The following is a 16,542-nucleotide window of genomic DNA, read 5'->3' as shown; positions in this document are numbered from 1 at the left end:
TACAAAAGGAGGAAAAAGCACTACACGCTCCTGAATTAATATTGATTTCATGTCAATTGCTTTATATTCCCACTTACACAGGGTGGAGGTCATTGATGGAGAGGATACTTAGAAAGCAAAATTAAAACAAACTGTCATCCAGCAGCAGTGAAAATGAAAGTTTTCCTAACAAGCGATGATGATTTAGAAGCCTGCAGTATCTCTAGTTCTCTACAGCGTGGTAGAAATATAACTCCGCTTCTCTTTCCTTCAGCAGCTCGTAAATCCAGCAGGGGCTACACTTAACTTGAGATCAAACAATCAGCAGATACTGGTAAACACTGAAACATCTACAAAGTTCATTGTACAAAAACAACCTGGGGTAAGAGGGTAAGAGTGGCTCCTCTTCCTGGCAAGAACTGATGTCTGAAGTACAATGACAGACCTCCAGATTAGGTGGCTCTCAATCTTCTTCGCCCCGCTTTTGTTGTATCCTGTTATTAGCTGATAATTGCTCTCGGATTACTGCTTCTTCTCTCTTGCATAAACAACATCCCAGTGAGGCATAACCTAGGAGAGCATCAAACCCAAAGCACCAGAATTGCATTCGGCAATGCCTTTGTATACCCAAGTAAATGGATTTACCCGGTGGAGTCACCCTGCAATCTGCACTGATCAAACTAATTTCACAACATAGTACTCTGAAGTCTTTTTCCTTTATTGACATGCTTGTGCTCTCCATCCTCTCCTGGTCTTCTGTTCTTCTCATCCTATATTGCCCTCTTATTTTTCTTTTTTTTCCTCCCCTTCTATTTTCTCTTTGCTTTATCCCTGATTACCTTTACCCAGCAGAGTGAGCACTGCCTGCTGTTGCAACTCAGATGTGATCTCCAGCCGTGGCTAGAGCTCAGATCAAAGGCAAGCTTTACATAGCACTTCACCTTCTTTATTTTCAAATTCTCCAAACACATTTAGGTGCATTTAACTTCTGGTTCTTTTCTCTACACCTGAGCTCATGATTTTCTCCTCCTCGCTGCACTCTTGAGCTAATAGGAGAGTAATGAGAAGGCACTTAACTGCATTTGAGCTCCACATCAGATTTTCCTAAGGAATAACCTAAAGCAAGCCCAATATTCAAAATCAAAACTGGGACTCATCTGTCGAAGTCCCTTTGACTACTTGATCTCAGTTGCTGCTTTTTGAGCAGCAGTTCACACCATCAGAAATAGGACTTCACGCGGAACACATACCAGAATCTGGGTAAAGTGTCCAGTTAAATGAGTCACAGCATTTGAATGCGATTAACACAGTCCAACTCTGATAAAACATCTGATGTTAAAATTCAGAGTACAGTATTTGAGGAGCCATCCTGTGTGTACAGAGGATAAAAGCACCTGAGATGCCTCAGTCAGTCCTTTCGAGTGATAAGTCCCTTGACTTTTCCCAAGCTGGACTTAGAAATCAAATCTAAATTTCAATGTAGGCTGAAAGCCCCGGCCGCCACATAATGCAGACATGTCTTCATGCCGTATTAGAGCTGGAGGAAAGAGATGAGCCGGCTATCATGTTTGCAGCCTTCTCCTTTGCCCTCATTAATGTTTTATTAATATTTCAGATTACATGAAAGCAAATTTTCCTTTGTGTCTGGCATTAAATGCTGATCAATATTAATGTTTGATTCATATCTCTGAGAAAGGGACAGCAAGAGAGTACAGGAGTGAAATCGGAGATATGATTTACATGAACTTCAATAAGGCTGTTAAAACAGCAAGGCTAGTGAAATAATCAATTGGACAAGGAATTGGCTAACAAATGAGGCCCGGGCCGTGACAGCAGCTGGTTAAAATTCAATTAGGGCTGTGGGAAGGAGGAACTGCGAGCCTGTGTGAACTGTTTCACAGTCCACAAACAGACTGCACGGGGAGGTAGGGAAGTGTGCAGGTGAATAATAGAGGGGCCAGGAGATGTCTTCCTGCTGCAGCAGCAGAGAGGTTACCTGCAGAGGAGGGCCAAACAAGAGGCATTGCAAGAGGGAAACATGTTGGTTACATGTGGCCTGGAGAGATTCGGGCTGTGACCAAAGGTCTTGAGGAAGACTTCTGCATTGCAGGGCTGGGGAGGCTTAGGCAGAAAGACAAACCCTAGTTAGAGTAGAGGACACCATGCAGCACCAGACAAAAAGTCTGACAAATAAATGAGAGAGAGGTCACAGAGGTGCCACGTTTCTAATTGCTTCATAAAAGAACTTGGATTTCCCCACTGCAGAAGAAACATGAAGCAAGAACTTTCTGCCAGCCTCCGTAACAAAATCTGGACCTGGCTGGAGAGAGGAGACATCCAGAGAATTTATGGTTAGTTATTCTCAGTGCTCCTTCTTTTCTGAATGCGGTTACCAAAGGAAGAGCTGTTAGAGGAGCTGATATTTCTGGTGAGTACCAACAGACTTCTCTAACTGTTGCTAAAACCAGGGGTTACCAAAGCCCTCCTGCTTAAGGTCAGCATATTCTGTACAGGAAAGGGAAATGGGAAAACAAGAGGGAGAGGTAACACGCTCTTGCAATGCCCTATTGGTCTGATGCTATGCCTACAGCATTTTGCAGACAGCCTGGGAAGTTCCCTGGGTCACACTGATGCCTTAACGCCTCTCCTGCCCTGCCATATCCATGTTCAGTCCCCAAGACCCATCTCCTGGAGGCCCACTTCAGACAATGGGCACAGCAGGATTAAAAGGTTTCTAAGTTGGTGGCTCCACCCCAGTGATAACAGATTGGCACTAACAGACAAATGATTAGAGCTGAACTGTCATGCAAAATGCAAATATGCCTTAGCAGGAATGGAAAAATTAACATAAAATCTTTAGGACTGCAGGAAACTTCAAAGCTAATTTGTGTGTTCACCTAAAACTTCAGACTCCCTGTTAACAGTGTCACAGCGCTCCGTTAGCTATCCTTCTAATTAGAACAGCGTAGAGGGACGCACACCACAGATTATAACTCAGATAACAAAGTTATACAGGTCAGGAAGCTGTTGTCTAATTCATCCTTGGCAACTTTCATTTAGACTCTTCCATTTCTGGACCTTTCCCATACCAGTATTAGACTTATCTACTCCACACCAGGTTATTTTCTGCGTATTTAAGAGTTAGAGCCAAGGTGGGCGCGATCATTTCTGCTGTGTGACTCTAACTGCAGCTCCACTATTCTCACTTTCAGGTATTAAAGTTCAAGAGTAAAGCACTTTATTCTTCACGTAGACATTAACACATGCATTAGCAGAACTTAAATCCTAAAATCAGTGGAAAAAGGTTACAGCATTTTAGCTGCTTTCTTCTCAAGACTTCAATGTAGTGAACCACTTCACTTTCAAGGTAAGATTTGTGAGTCATTTCAGCATGATTTAAAGCTGGGGCAATTACAACCTTTCCTGTGCAGACGAAGAAAACTCCCTTGATGCAGAGTAACATGCTGTTCTTATTCTGGGAAGGGTTAAAGAAAATGCATCAAGGAAGAGATTCTTAGGAGAGAAATTCTGGGCTCATTCTTGGTATGCCACATATCAGCAATTACAAAAAAAAAGTGAGACTTTAACATTTACAGGCTGTTAGTAAAAGCTATCGCTCACACAGCACATTGTAGTGCACTACTCAATCCTTAGCACTTCAGTAAATGTTGGTCTATCCTAAGGATGCATTTTCTTAAGTAAATGCTTTGGCAAATTTGCTCTTCAGAGACACGGCTATTCAGGGGAACTGCCTAAAGTTAGGGAAATCACTGCTAGGTTGACTGGAAGTGATCTAGTTCATCCAAGCTGAGGTCCAGCCCCAAGCCTCCAGACTCATAAAACGGGGTCTGTCCTGCTTGTCACGGTGGGTCTTCCCCAACAACGAAGAGCTTCGGTAATGACCACAGAGGAACGCCATTCAAGTGAGGTCCTTGCTGTTCTTTAAAACCCAGACTCTCGTAAGAATTTTCTGAACCATTGGCTTAGGCAACTAGCAGTTGCAACTGATACTCCTCCTAGTATCCCCTAGGAAAAGCAGTGGCCACCAAACCACAGAGCAATTCCAGCCCAGGGCAATCCCAGCCCTGCGGTGAGCGAGGCCAGTTTTGGCCATCAAGATTCCCCAGGCACCAACGGGGGGATCCAGCAGCATTCATCTGCACCTACATTTACATTGATTTTCAATATCCCAACTGACAATTTTATGGCCCTCTGTATCCTTTTCATGCTGCCTTACAGTCCCAGAGCTCCAAACACCTTTGAACAGAAGCAGCTCACCCCCAAAAGAGTTAGCCCGCTGCCAGCAGGCTCCAAACTGACCACTAATAGCACCAAAGGCTCTGAATCTGCATTTTCAATTCCTTACGTACCTCAGTCATCTCAGCTCATCACATAATCCTCTCTGCTCATTACATCTGCTGTGAGCGAGGAAAAAAAATCACATAAAATTGCTGCCTTATAATCAGCCAAGAGAGCTGTGAAACAGACAAGCTGGAGTTACAGAGAGCATTGTCAGAGCTTTATATTCAAACTAGGAGGTAGTAAAATATTATACAAGTTGTTTGCTTGCAGTTCGTGTCAAAGCAAGAGGGCCCAGGCTAACCTTTGGAGAGGCGAAAAGAAAGAATAAATAGATCATCAGCTCCTGCAGCAAATGTCCTGCCAGTGATCGGGGATTTATGAATTCACACAGAGGCACATCTCCACACAGGGCTGAATTGTCTAGCCATTGTAAAGATAAATATTGCAGATGGGTGAATAATTCACTCATACAAATGTTCACTGAAAACAAATTAACTAGCTTGTGTGTACAGGGGATGTGAAATTGTAACGGTTATTTCACAGAACGTTGGGGGAGACAATCTCTAATATTCATCCAGCTTACCTCAGTAAGCGCCTAAGCTACCAAAATCTCCTGTTTTTGGAGGCTCATCCGATGTTAACTTCCAGGTACCAAAAGGGATGCTAATTTGATCATTGCTGTGCACACGCAGAAGACTGCGGCTCCGACAGCTGGCACTGATCTTTCCAGGAGAAAACACGCGGCTGTATTTCAGACTGAAATGTCAATACCAACACCTCCTTGAAGTCAGGTTGGAACGGAGGGGATTTTAAAATACAGACAGGAGGGGAGGGGGGCTCAGCTTGCCAAGAGTTGCTCGCACTGTGTGCCCACCACCATGGGGAAGACGTTTCCCTCACTGCAGGCATTTATCACCAGCCAGATTAAGTCTATAAAAAGGGGATTATGGGCAGTCCATTTGCAGCACAACACAGACATAAAACTGTAATAAGTTACCGAGATAATGAGGCAGCAGGCCATAAAAACTCCTGCCTACAAAGAGAAGTCCCTGCTTCCAGAACCAACAACCTGTTTTAAAGCACACCTTCCCTGCGAGCACTGGGAGCAGCTCTTTGTAACCACTCTCGCCATTTGCTCCAGTCCAGTCAAGGAGGATCCCCAAAGGTTGGCAGCTCAAATATGGTTGTTCTCCGTGCTGTCTGGCTGGTTTTCCTCTGAAATCCTATTGCATTACCCACAGCAAGCCCAGCTCAGGACTTGGAGAGCAAACACATCTCCCAAAACTCAACTGCAGCGTTGGCTGGAGGCTGTTGATTTTACTGATGACCTGAAGGTGACGCAGAGCTCCGCACATCTATAAATATTACTTTGTCCCTCTTAGCTCAGCTTGGAAAAGTAGCAAAACACTTAGATGAAGGAGAGCCTTGCCCAACAAATGTTTGTTCCTGAGGTTTGTCTACTATATATAATACTATAGCACAACATTGCTTATAATACTCGGTGTAACAGAGCACAAATTCAATCAGAAGTAAATGGTTTGTGGTAAAAGTCACACAAAGTGTGTTAAGAAATCCCCCTCCACAATGGAGCTGCGTCCTTCTTACCTTGACCAATATCGGCAGCTCCCCGCTGGCTGGGCTGTGCTGGAAACGTCCTGCTTTATTTTTCCAGCCTCCTTTGCTCTTTGAATTCACGCCCTGATTCAAAAAGGAAAGCTCTTAATCAAACTTAGCATTCACTAAAGGAGCATTTCCAAGACAGACCTGTGTAAACACACGGTATCTCAATTACCCTCCGACAGCTGTAACATTTTTTGTTTGAAATGTTGCTCTCCAATGGCCTCCCCCGTCCTATTCATCACAGTGACCCTTTGAAGGGTTGCTCTGTGCTAATAACAGGAGAGGCATTTCTGGAGCACAGCGGAGCTGCCCATGATATACGCCAAATGCCGAACAAAAATATTTTATTTTTGCACCAGCCAATATATGAGATGCAACTGCAGGGATTTAAATGCGATACTCAGGCTCATTAGCAAAGCAAGCATAGATAACAAGGATTTACTGAACGTTACTGTCTGACTTGGCCAGCTTTCCCAACGGGATCATTAAGATGGTAAGCGAGTATTTTGTCTGTATATTTGGGGGAATTAAGTCTGCACTCACGAGTTCCCGTGACTTCAGCAAAAAAAAAAAAAAAAAACAACCCTCCTATATTTGAGTTTTGCATGTTGAAAACTCAGGAGTGAAACTGTAGCAACTGATGCAAAGGCCTCTTTAAAACGAGCTGGCCTGCCAGGTGCTTGGTGTGTTGCCGTCAGCTCTGGCATGGCTGAGTCCTGCAGCCTGCCCGCGGCGCTGTCCCTGGCCAGCATCTGCCAAGATTTGGGCTTTAGCTCGCTCTGAAAACCGGCTGCAGTCACACATGCGTGCTGTGTAAGGAGGTCTGCTCAGTTTCCTTGCAAATATATATATTTATATCTACTTTTGTATATAAAAACCAACACATTTCAACACGGGCTATTTGCTGACCGCCACCACATTGCACTGCTGCTTATTTTGTTGTGTGTTGGTTCCCACCTTGCACTTATTTTTACACAAATATAATCCCTGGAAGTTGCATCACATGAATTTAGACAGCTAACTGGTGAGATATAAGATTACCTCAGGGTACAATTTAGTTATTTATTTATTTCTCCAGCACATTTATTTCTCCAACACTCCAGAGAGCTTTGCAAGGTCCTTTTGGACATTTTCCTCTTGATCCTTCTCTTTTACCCCTATTAGGATAATGTCCAAATGATAGGGCACAGGCCACAAAAGTCACTTGCGCTAATTCATTAATGGGTCTGCAACAAACAAAAGGTCCAAATTTATTTATTTTTTTCCCCAAGTCCTGGACTAGCAGTGAGGCTTTTATATGCTTGAACTGCAACGTGCTTCTCACTGCCTTGAATCTCCATTTGCAGGTCGGTTCAGGAAAGGTTGGTATTAGAGAAACGTTCAGCTTAATTCATAAATGTTCGTGAATTGCTGTCAAAATACAGTGCTGTATGTTTAGTGAGGGTGACTTGAATATTATCGTGGCTTCAAATAATACATAAATAACAATGAGACAAAGTGCCATCCAATAACGATCATTGTGGGCTCTGCTGCATCTACTTAGAGCTAATTTCTGCCCTTTGATTATGTTACAGAGCTTTGTTTGCCTGTGTATAAGTACAACATGATCCACCTCAGCTCTATCATTCCAGGGTGCCTAATATTAACCGGATTTCAAGTTTTTTAAGGTCAACATCAAGTCCTTTTGGACACAGGAGTTCAATTCATGGCACAGGCAGTGAGGTTTGCATGGAGAGCTGCAATCTTTTATTAACCCGGTGAATGTAGTTGAAGAACAAAAAGCTTTCAGGCACACGAGCTCTTCTTTAGCTCAGAAACTTTGCATTGTGAAGAGCCATTCAGCCTCACTACAGCTGCATCACCACTGCATTTGTACGGCGGTAAACCTTTAGCAGAAACCATTTTATTTTTGAAAAGTGGCCATTTTCCCCCAGAATTGCATTAAACAGAGTAGATTTCTTTATCGCTCCATTAGGTCAGCGAGGGCACATCTTCGCAGCACCATGGAGGACACTACAGAGACGTTGGAAATAGCATTGACCCAAGGTGGTACAGAGAGCTCGGGACTGTGCAAATACCAGCATGGGTCCCAAATTACATGCCTGTATTGGTTCACTGGTATAATCAGCTTTTTATGTGGTTCTCCTGCTCCCAGTTTTAAAATGACCTTGTCCTTTTGGAAGGACAGACATGCCCTAAATTTGATAGCCGGTGAGAATGGCGCAGTATCAGTAAGCTTTGCTCGACGCTGGGACAGATGCAGAGGGCCTGTCCATCCCTGCTCCGCATTGTAGCCCTGGCTGTAGGACTAAAAATTGTTGCCCGCCTAGAACACATCTTCATTTTGGGGTTTCTTTCCTCACTATAAACATTTGAAGATGCACCTAACCAGTTGCTCATCGGGTAAAGGGATAACCAGAAACACACACTCCTTATAATTCCCGTTTCAAACCAAACTGATCTTCTGTTACAGCCAGTTGGGGAAAAATCAGTTTTCTGCTTAATCAAGCCTTCCCATCAATCAGGTTAATAGGAGGGTTAGCACATCTCCTAATTATAACTACCAACATTTGTAGGCTTGCTATTGATGAAAGCTCATCCCACCCCATCATGTTAAATCACCTCTGGGCTGTCTGACAAGTGAAGCGATGTTAGCAGTGTGCGCAGGGCTCCTGCTCCCCAGGCTGGTACCCGATAGATGTAATGCTTATAGGTGAAGAGGCAGCGCCCCCGGGGTGTGTCACCCCCAGATAGAGCTCTTTCCTCGCTTCATTTAATAACCTGACGCTGGAGCCAGGGCAGCCCCTTGTTAGGCTCTTCCAGCCCCAGGCTACAGCGATGAGCTCACAGCGAGAGGAGCAGGGGAGAGAGGTCAGGCTGCAAAGGGAGAGCACACGCTAGCTTCGAGGCCCACAAGGAAATACCACAGAGCCCTAGGTGTCTGAACTATAAACAAAAAACCTGGTACCACAGGTACTGAAAAGTGATGTGATTAATTGCAGTCATTCAGCTCCAACTGAACACTCAAGTGTATAAAAAAACATAACATGGTCGTAAGCCCTCATAGACTGTACAAGCGTGGGCAAATATACCCTTGCAGACTCCCAGTGCGAATATATAATGCTCTCCGGGGGAAAGAAATACAATTATTTCGCTTCCCAGATTTATTTCAGACTTTGCTTAACCTAATAGACAAGTGGCATGGCCATCCCTTTGTACGTACTGCTGCACTGCCCGGTGTTCTCAGAGTGTCCACCTGATAAATTCGGTTGTCAGTTATTTTCAGAGTTGGCAATAATTTTCCAACAAAGTGCATAATCACCGCATATGCCTTTTAGGTACATGTTCTCATGCCTTTCTATAGGATTCGCCCACTTCTCTCTCATTAATACAAACCGAGCTATGTGATTAAAATTAATGTTTCAGCTCCAAACTGTCCCCTATCCATTAATCTCATAATAGTCAAGAGCGTCTAGAAGAATACCTATACTGCAGATCTTGAGTTGAGTTTTTAAAAGTGCTATTAATAGCATATACTTATCAAAAAGTAACTAGCTGGCACTTACACTTGCACCTTCTTAAAGTTTAATAACTTCAATAATGTTGTTTCAATTTAGCTTTCAAAGCATCGGAGGAGCCTTTCTGGTTTGAGCCCTTGCCTGAGGCATCGCACCGGGGAGGAGTTGGCCAAGGAGGTGAATGCCATCAACAACAAAACACACAAACAGCTGAACAGGACGCTCCCTGCTCCCATAAGGTCCTCAAACTTGGATTTGTTTCACAAAGCAGATGCAATTTCTCAGCAAAGACCATGCCTCACTATAGCAACTGGCTCATACTGAACATCCTCCAGAGACGGGCACGGCTCTCGTGTGGGTACTGTTGCAGGACCCTAGATCCAGCCGCAGACCCCGAGCAAAATGAAGCCATTGTCTACACCAGCAAGGCACCAAGCCAGGGGGTGCCAGTTGGGCAAGCCAGCTGCTCTGGTGGCTACCAAAAGCAAGCAGGCAGGGCCTGCTAAATTTCTGCCATTTGGGTTCAGGTGCTGGACGTCTCATCTGAGACATGGCCAAGCACCAGGAGGTGCCCAAGCAAATAAGACTTGGTGACAGCACCAAGTGTGCTTTCGTGCTTGATTTCTAAACATAGCTTGCAGGAAGATGGAATTTAAATAACTGCTTAACATTGACCTAACTGTACTTCCTCAGGAGTCTATTTATTTTCATTACCTAGACCAGTGGCACCAATGCTGAGTCCTTTGAAATAGCCCAGTCCAGGTGTTTAGAGAAGCCAGAGCAGGCTTTAAAGTGAGTATTTACACAACCAATTAAAATTCTTCTGCCAAACCTGACTCCTGAAAGTCTAATAAATATTACAGTCAGGGTCTAATCACTGCAGCCTGCCTCTGTCCTCCTGCAGGCTATGGGAGGCTCAGTGGAGGCTGATAAAGGCAGGTGATTGTGGGAAGGATGCAATAACTCTCACTTTTTTTTTTTGAGATATAATTACATGAGACAAAATTTGTTCATGGCATCTGTGGGCATATTCTTGAAACAAATAATAGATTACAAAACACAGGATGAGTGCTTGAGCTACCTGCAAATAGAAGGGGAAGAAGCCAGTATCCCAAACAAACCACCTGAAAGGCTCCATCTAGCTAGGTTATTTTTCTCAGTATCTCCCTACATCAAAAGCCCGTTCCCCACATTCACCCACTGGCAATACTCACATTGAAAGTAGGGCCTTTCATTCCTGAGATCCTCTCTTGCTTATTCCTCCCCTCAAGTCAGTCCAATTTGCTTCAGAAGTTGTTCTGTTGTATCACATGGAATGATCATTTCAGGAGCAGATGGAGCAGGGAGCTGGAAATAAGCAGGAAGATCAGATAAACTCTTAAGAAACGAAGATTGTTTTGCATGCAAATTCCCTTTAATAAGAAAGGTGGAGAAGAGGTCTGAACAGAAACTACTGTGCATGAAGAGCTGCTCAAAACATAACTGCTTCTAGATATAATACTTCTGAGTCTCTTCTAGCAACTATAAACATTTCCTTAAACATCCCCCCCTTCTTTCACAGTATTTCCACTGACTTTAATAAAGCGCTGTGTAACCATCTGAGTTTGGGAAGCATTTGCACAACAAACAGAAGTCACTGGGAGGAAAAAAAAAAAAAAAAAAAAAGAAAAAGAAAAAGCTGTTCATTGCTGGCAGGTGTTTCTACGCAGCTTTTAGAGAGTTTAATTTGGTGGTTTTCCAAGCTGACTCACATTTGTGTGTAATACAGATATCTCTGATGCTGTTCTTAGTGGTGTACACATACAAACGCGCATGTGTCAGGGGGAGTGTGGAACCTCAGTACTGCATTTTGCTTCTCAGAAGAGAAAAGCTTTTGAATTAGTGAAAGGAAGTTGCATTTGTATTAAACATCTGAGGCCGCTCCATTTTTCTGTTTTCTCAGACATACCAAAATAATAAACTGAAACATTAATTGGGAGGGGGCTGGAAATCACCGTATACCTTTTGGTCTTTGGAAGCTAGGAACTAAATTACTGTAATTGGCAGTTTATTAACAGGAAAATTATGCTAAACAGCTTCATGTTGCTGTCAGGAATTATATTCAGTAAGCTATGAAGATGGGGCCCTTGGTGTAACGTTTGCATTTTCTCATTTAGAAAGAACAATGCTAATAGATGAGTGAAGCATGTACAAATTATATACCAAAGAACATTTGCATAGTTGTAAAAAGGCTATCTTGATACCAGAGTGATTAAGCCTGTTATTCATTAAGATACAGTATAGACTAAGGGGGAAGGGGAAGTAGGGAACACATTAACTTTCTTTAGAGGCAGATATAAAATGAACCCCAGTCCAAACCACTTGAATTTCAAGCAGAAGTAGACTATAATAGGTTCTGATTGTGTTTATTAGGCAGTACTAGTATCAGGGTTTTTTCCTGTCTTGGATAAGGTCTGAAGGTGGGATGATGACAACCACTGCTGTTACTCACATCTTTCTTTCAGCTGCCACCTCCCTGCAGCATTTGCCTCTTCAGAAGCCTTTTTTGCATGCTTTTCTCTATTAGCAATTTCCACTACCTGTCCTGTCACCTTAGCAGCTGACAATTCCTAAAGAAGGACGACTTTAAACATCACCAATACCAATAAGCTGGAAGGAGGACAACAGCAAAGCAGGAGAAAACTGGGTCGTTTGAATGCCCTGATGAAAACCAACAGGGACAGCGCACTAAGTGACATGGGCTGCCTCTGTGAAACCAGGACACAGTGTCCTGCTCTCCACTTGTACACAGCTGTCTTCTCTACCAGGAAGCTCTGAAGCACAGAGGGTTCAAATAAGTTATTCAGTAGCTCCAAAATTTGAGGAGAAATTATTTGGTTGAAATGAAATGTCATTAAGATTTGAAAAATCCTGTGTAAAACGGCTTTTGCAGAATTAATCATTCTGCTTCTCAACCTGAGAGCAAGGCCCATACAAAAATGCTTGCAAATCATTGTTATTTATGTATGAGGGTGACCTAGGAGGAATTTAGTTAAGGCCATGTGGCTCTGAAGGGGAGGACAGGTAAAGGCAGAGAGCAGGAGGAGCTGCAGCAGCAGGGCTGCCAGGCTGTCACTGGGCTGTGGGCCCGGATCCTCGTCTAACCTTGTTTTGAAGACTAAGATGCTGCTTTCCAGAACGTTCCCGCTGTGTCTCAGCACAGGATATTTTGTATGTTTTTACAACAAAAGCAGCATTACCAGAACATAAGTAACTTCTGGAGTCCGGTTGCTAGCTGGGGCACCTTTCAAAGCATTTCAGTGCTCTGCTGGGTTTTCAGCTCTGGAACCGGCACCGGAGCGAGGCAGAGCCCGGCCTTGCTCTGAGGCTGCTGCAGAGTGCCTGCACAGCACATCTGGATCAGAGTGAATTATTTACAACGAATAAGGCACTTGACAAATTCGGCCTCATTCTTGGCCTGCAGAATACCTTCCAGCAGACCACCATTTCATCCAAAATAAGTCATTATTCAATTAGCTTTCACAACTCTGCCTCAGCCCCTCTGCTCCTCGCCGCTCCATTCAGACCAGGCGGTGTTCATCCGACTTCACACAACGCTCACGGTGTGTGCCATGGCTCCTTCCCCTGCACGAATCAGTGTGCTTTATCCTGCTCACAGCCACTTGCAAATAATGATGCAGGGCTCACTTTTCCCACATAATCGGTTCAGAATCCAATACCAACATCTTAATTAGGCCCAACCCCTGGAGTATTTGACTTAACATCATTTGCCAGCTCCAAAATATGGTTACATCCACAGTGCAAATAACTATCCTCCCAGCAGCTGTAGTCTCTGTATTTGACTAATTTCAATGTTGTTCTCTTATAATACAGCCAGTGTAGACTGGGATCCTCCTGCAGCTCCAGGTCCCTGCCTGCAGCTCCCTGCCTGCCCCCTGCTTGCACCTCTACCTACGTCAGGGCCAAAGCTGTGCTTACACTCACTTAAGATAAACTAATTAGTTAAATGAGGCTGAAAGCCACTGCATGCAGCTCACTCTGGACGAGCCACCTAATCATATTCCCAGCAGACTTTCTAGGGAAGCTTTCCCAGTCTGTGCTGAGCTCCCTGTGCTCACTCCCGGACATATTACAGCTAGCTTGGATCCATCTGCATGGGCTTCAGTCGCACCTTTATCTCTAGGAAAGACACCAAAAGCAGCAGCAGTGGAACAGTCAAGATCATAGGCTGAGTGTGGACCACATAAACCATCACTAAATTTAGACATGAAACACTTCATCAGGGGGCGACAGATCTGGTTTGTGAACAGGACAGTATCACTGAGCAGCAGGCAGAGGCTGCTCCCTGAAGCATAGTGCAATTTTACTCCAAAGAAAGCATCCCATACATTATGCAAATAATTTACTGTGCTTTTCTGTTGGTGGTGGTGGTTTTTTTTTTTTTAATACTGAATTACAGCAAGAATGAAACACATGTCAGATGTTAGGCATGACACTTAAAGCACTGCTGGGAGGAATGTAGATAATACAGCAAGTAAAGTGATATAGAAGAGCGGACTAGCATCAGTATTTTCCAGTTAAAGCTTTTGAAGCAGTTTGTTTTATTTTTAAGACCTAAATCCAACCTATAACTATATAATGTAGTACCATCACTTTTGAAGCTAAAACCATTGTTTGTCACAAACACATTTAAAAAAAAAAAAAAAAACACACACACACACCTCACAGCCAAGTTTAGCATTCAAACACCTTCAGATTGCTTTGGTAAAATGAGTGTTCATACCAAAGCAGAGATGCTGGAAGCAGTTGGTTTTCCCTTCTCTGGATCGTAGTGGTCGGGAACTGGGTCCGAGTCTGCTCTCCACCTGAGGGAGGGACCAACTCATTCTGCTGTTTTGTCTCTCCCTGAAGCTTATCTTCTTTCCCCCAGATCCTCCACATTACTGTGCTTGTAATAAACTAACCTCACAGTAACCTTCTCTGAGCCAGCAGTGGTGAAATAGCTGCAGCTGAATTATGGGCAGCCTGTCACACCACCTGAGACCGTGGGAGCCCTGCCATTAGTTTCAACAGGTATTTAGTTGCTGTTCGCTCCCACAGAAATTCCTCTATTTCCTTAATACAATGAATTAGCTGGGAATGTAGGGGCTGTGATTCGTTTTTTTATCTGATGTCCTCTCTTGACCCTGTACGGCAATGCTTTGTAGCAAAGGCTACGCTGTCCTAGGGGAGTTCAGTAACTGCCTTTGACAGGGAAGAGCACTCCCACACTTGGAAGAGAAGTGGGCACAGATGAACTAGAGCTAAATAGCCAGAGACCATCTCGAAGGCCAAAAAGTAGCCCTGCTTTCACATGGAGGGGGCAAAAGGATTGAAACTTTCCCAATTACCAGTTTAAACATGGAAAGGAAAATGGTGTCAGTCACATTATTAAAGACTGACGTTCTTCCCAAGATTTAGCCAAATGCTTTTGCTTTATCAGGTAACATTTCAGTTATTAAAAGCTTCCACGTGGAATTCTGTGTGCAGCCCAGGCTTTAAACACATGTGCACACACACAAGTACAATTTTAGTCACTAGTGGAGGACTTGTTACTGTTAGGTTAGAGGTTGGACTCTGTGATCTTGGAGGTCTCTTCCAACCTAGATGACTCTATTTTTAAACACTTATTGCAGATTTTCTAATGCACAAATCACATTTTAATTAACTTTATATTAAAACTCGATCATGCAAAGATTCTGGAAGTGGTTTATGAAGTCTGTCAGCCTCCAACATGGGACATCAGAAACCTGTGCAATGCTTATCTTCTCCAAAAGACTACTGACCTTGCCACAGCACAATGCGGGATTGACCCTCCAGAGCACACGAGGACTCTGCCCAGCCCCAGTTTGCACCAGTTTATACCAGCACCAACCTTAGTCCCACCGGACAGATAACAGAGTAACCCCTGTCACTTCTGTTTTGCCCATGCCCTGCTCACGGCTTTCAGAGATGACACTGGGTTAGAGCAAACGGCAATAGCAGGCACGATCTACTGCACTGAAAGGCAAAACTCCTGTTGACTCAAGGGAGAGGAGGATTAGGACGTGTGGTTTTTTATTTTATTTTGAATGTTTGCAGAGGTCTCTCGCCATAGGCACATTATTTGTACATGCATTAGCACTGAGACTGGCTGTGTAATTAGTTTCTGTCATTAATAGTTGCTGACGAACACATTCAAATCCACACTGCATTGGTCTTAATATTTCATATATACACAAACACAAAACATTGTCACCCAAGCAGGAAAAAAAAAAAGTTGGCTTACTCAGGCAATCTTCAAATATAGCCAGCCACACACCTCCACTGATTCCCAGCTAGGATTTATGCAGACTTATAAAACAAAAGGAGAAACAATAAAAATAGATGAAAATGCTTATACAGTATTTCAGTCCTACTCATTAAAGCTGATCACTGCATTACCTTTGCATGGGGAACCTTAAAAGCTCTGCAGTGGCTCTGCCAGCAGACTGCAGCAACTTGCCATGACCTTAAAGCCAACTAACTAGCCACGACACCTCAGGTTTGATTTGTGATGACAAACGTTCAAGGTTATAGAAATGCTAAATTTTAGAAACAGTCTAAAACAATAAAGAATTTAACCACGTCCTTAATTTTACACAGTGTCAGCGCAGGAGATTTAAAAAGCAATAAACAAACCTGTTACTGCAATAGAATCGAAGAGGAATCATAAACTCACTATAGTTACAGAGCTAAAATATGGTGTGGGGAATGGACAATGGCAACATTTATTCAATAAAACTCATTTATATGTAAAAGATTGAATAAAAATATATAGTATTATGCAGCCACAACAAATTACGCACGTGAAAAAAATGGTCTACAGGCAAGATGTTTTATATTATGCATGCAAACACCATAGCTGTACAGGCAAAGGTGTTAGCCACATCTGCAATCCAGCTCGAAACTGCTGGAGAAGTGATGGGAATCATGGCACTAGCCATACAAAGAATGACATTTTAATAGTTTTCTGTAATAAGCCAACTGCTAGAGCTACCGCTGTTTACTATTTGTCTCCTTTTGTTGAGATATAAAACCAGACCTCTATCTGCTTATGAAATCT

General features: G+C 43.4%; 1 long non-coding RNA gene across 1 annotated transcript in view; it reads right to left on the bottom strand.

Annotated features, from left to right (window-relative positions):
* Window positions 1-779: 779 nt before the first annotated feature.
* Window positions 780-16,542, bottom strand: part of LOC118173945 — a 38,997-nt gene continuing 23,234 nt past the window's right edge. Inside the window, exons 3-6 of the long non-coding RNA XR_004754462.1 lie at window positions 10,630-10,766; window positions 5,887-5,979; window positions 2,373-2,484; window positions 780-1,516 (exon numbers count right to left, since the gene is read on the bottom strand). This is a non-coding gene — a long non-coding RNA (uncharacterized LOC118173945). The remainder of the gene's footprint in view (window positions 1,517-2,372; window positions 2,485-5,886; window positions 5,980-10,629; window positions 10,767-16,542) is intronic.

The sequence above is a fragment of the Oxyura jamaicensis genome, chromosome 13, assembly GCF_011077185.1.
Source record: "Oxyura jamaicensis isolate SHBP4307 breed ruddy duck chromosome 13, BPBGC_Ojam_1.0, whole genome shotgun sequence".
Taxonomy (NCBI): domain Eukaryota; kingdom Metazoa; phylum Chordata; class Aves; order Anseriformes; family Anatidae; genus Oxyura; species Oxyura jamaicensis.
This window is presented reverse-complemented; position numbering and strand designations above follow the sequence as displayed.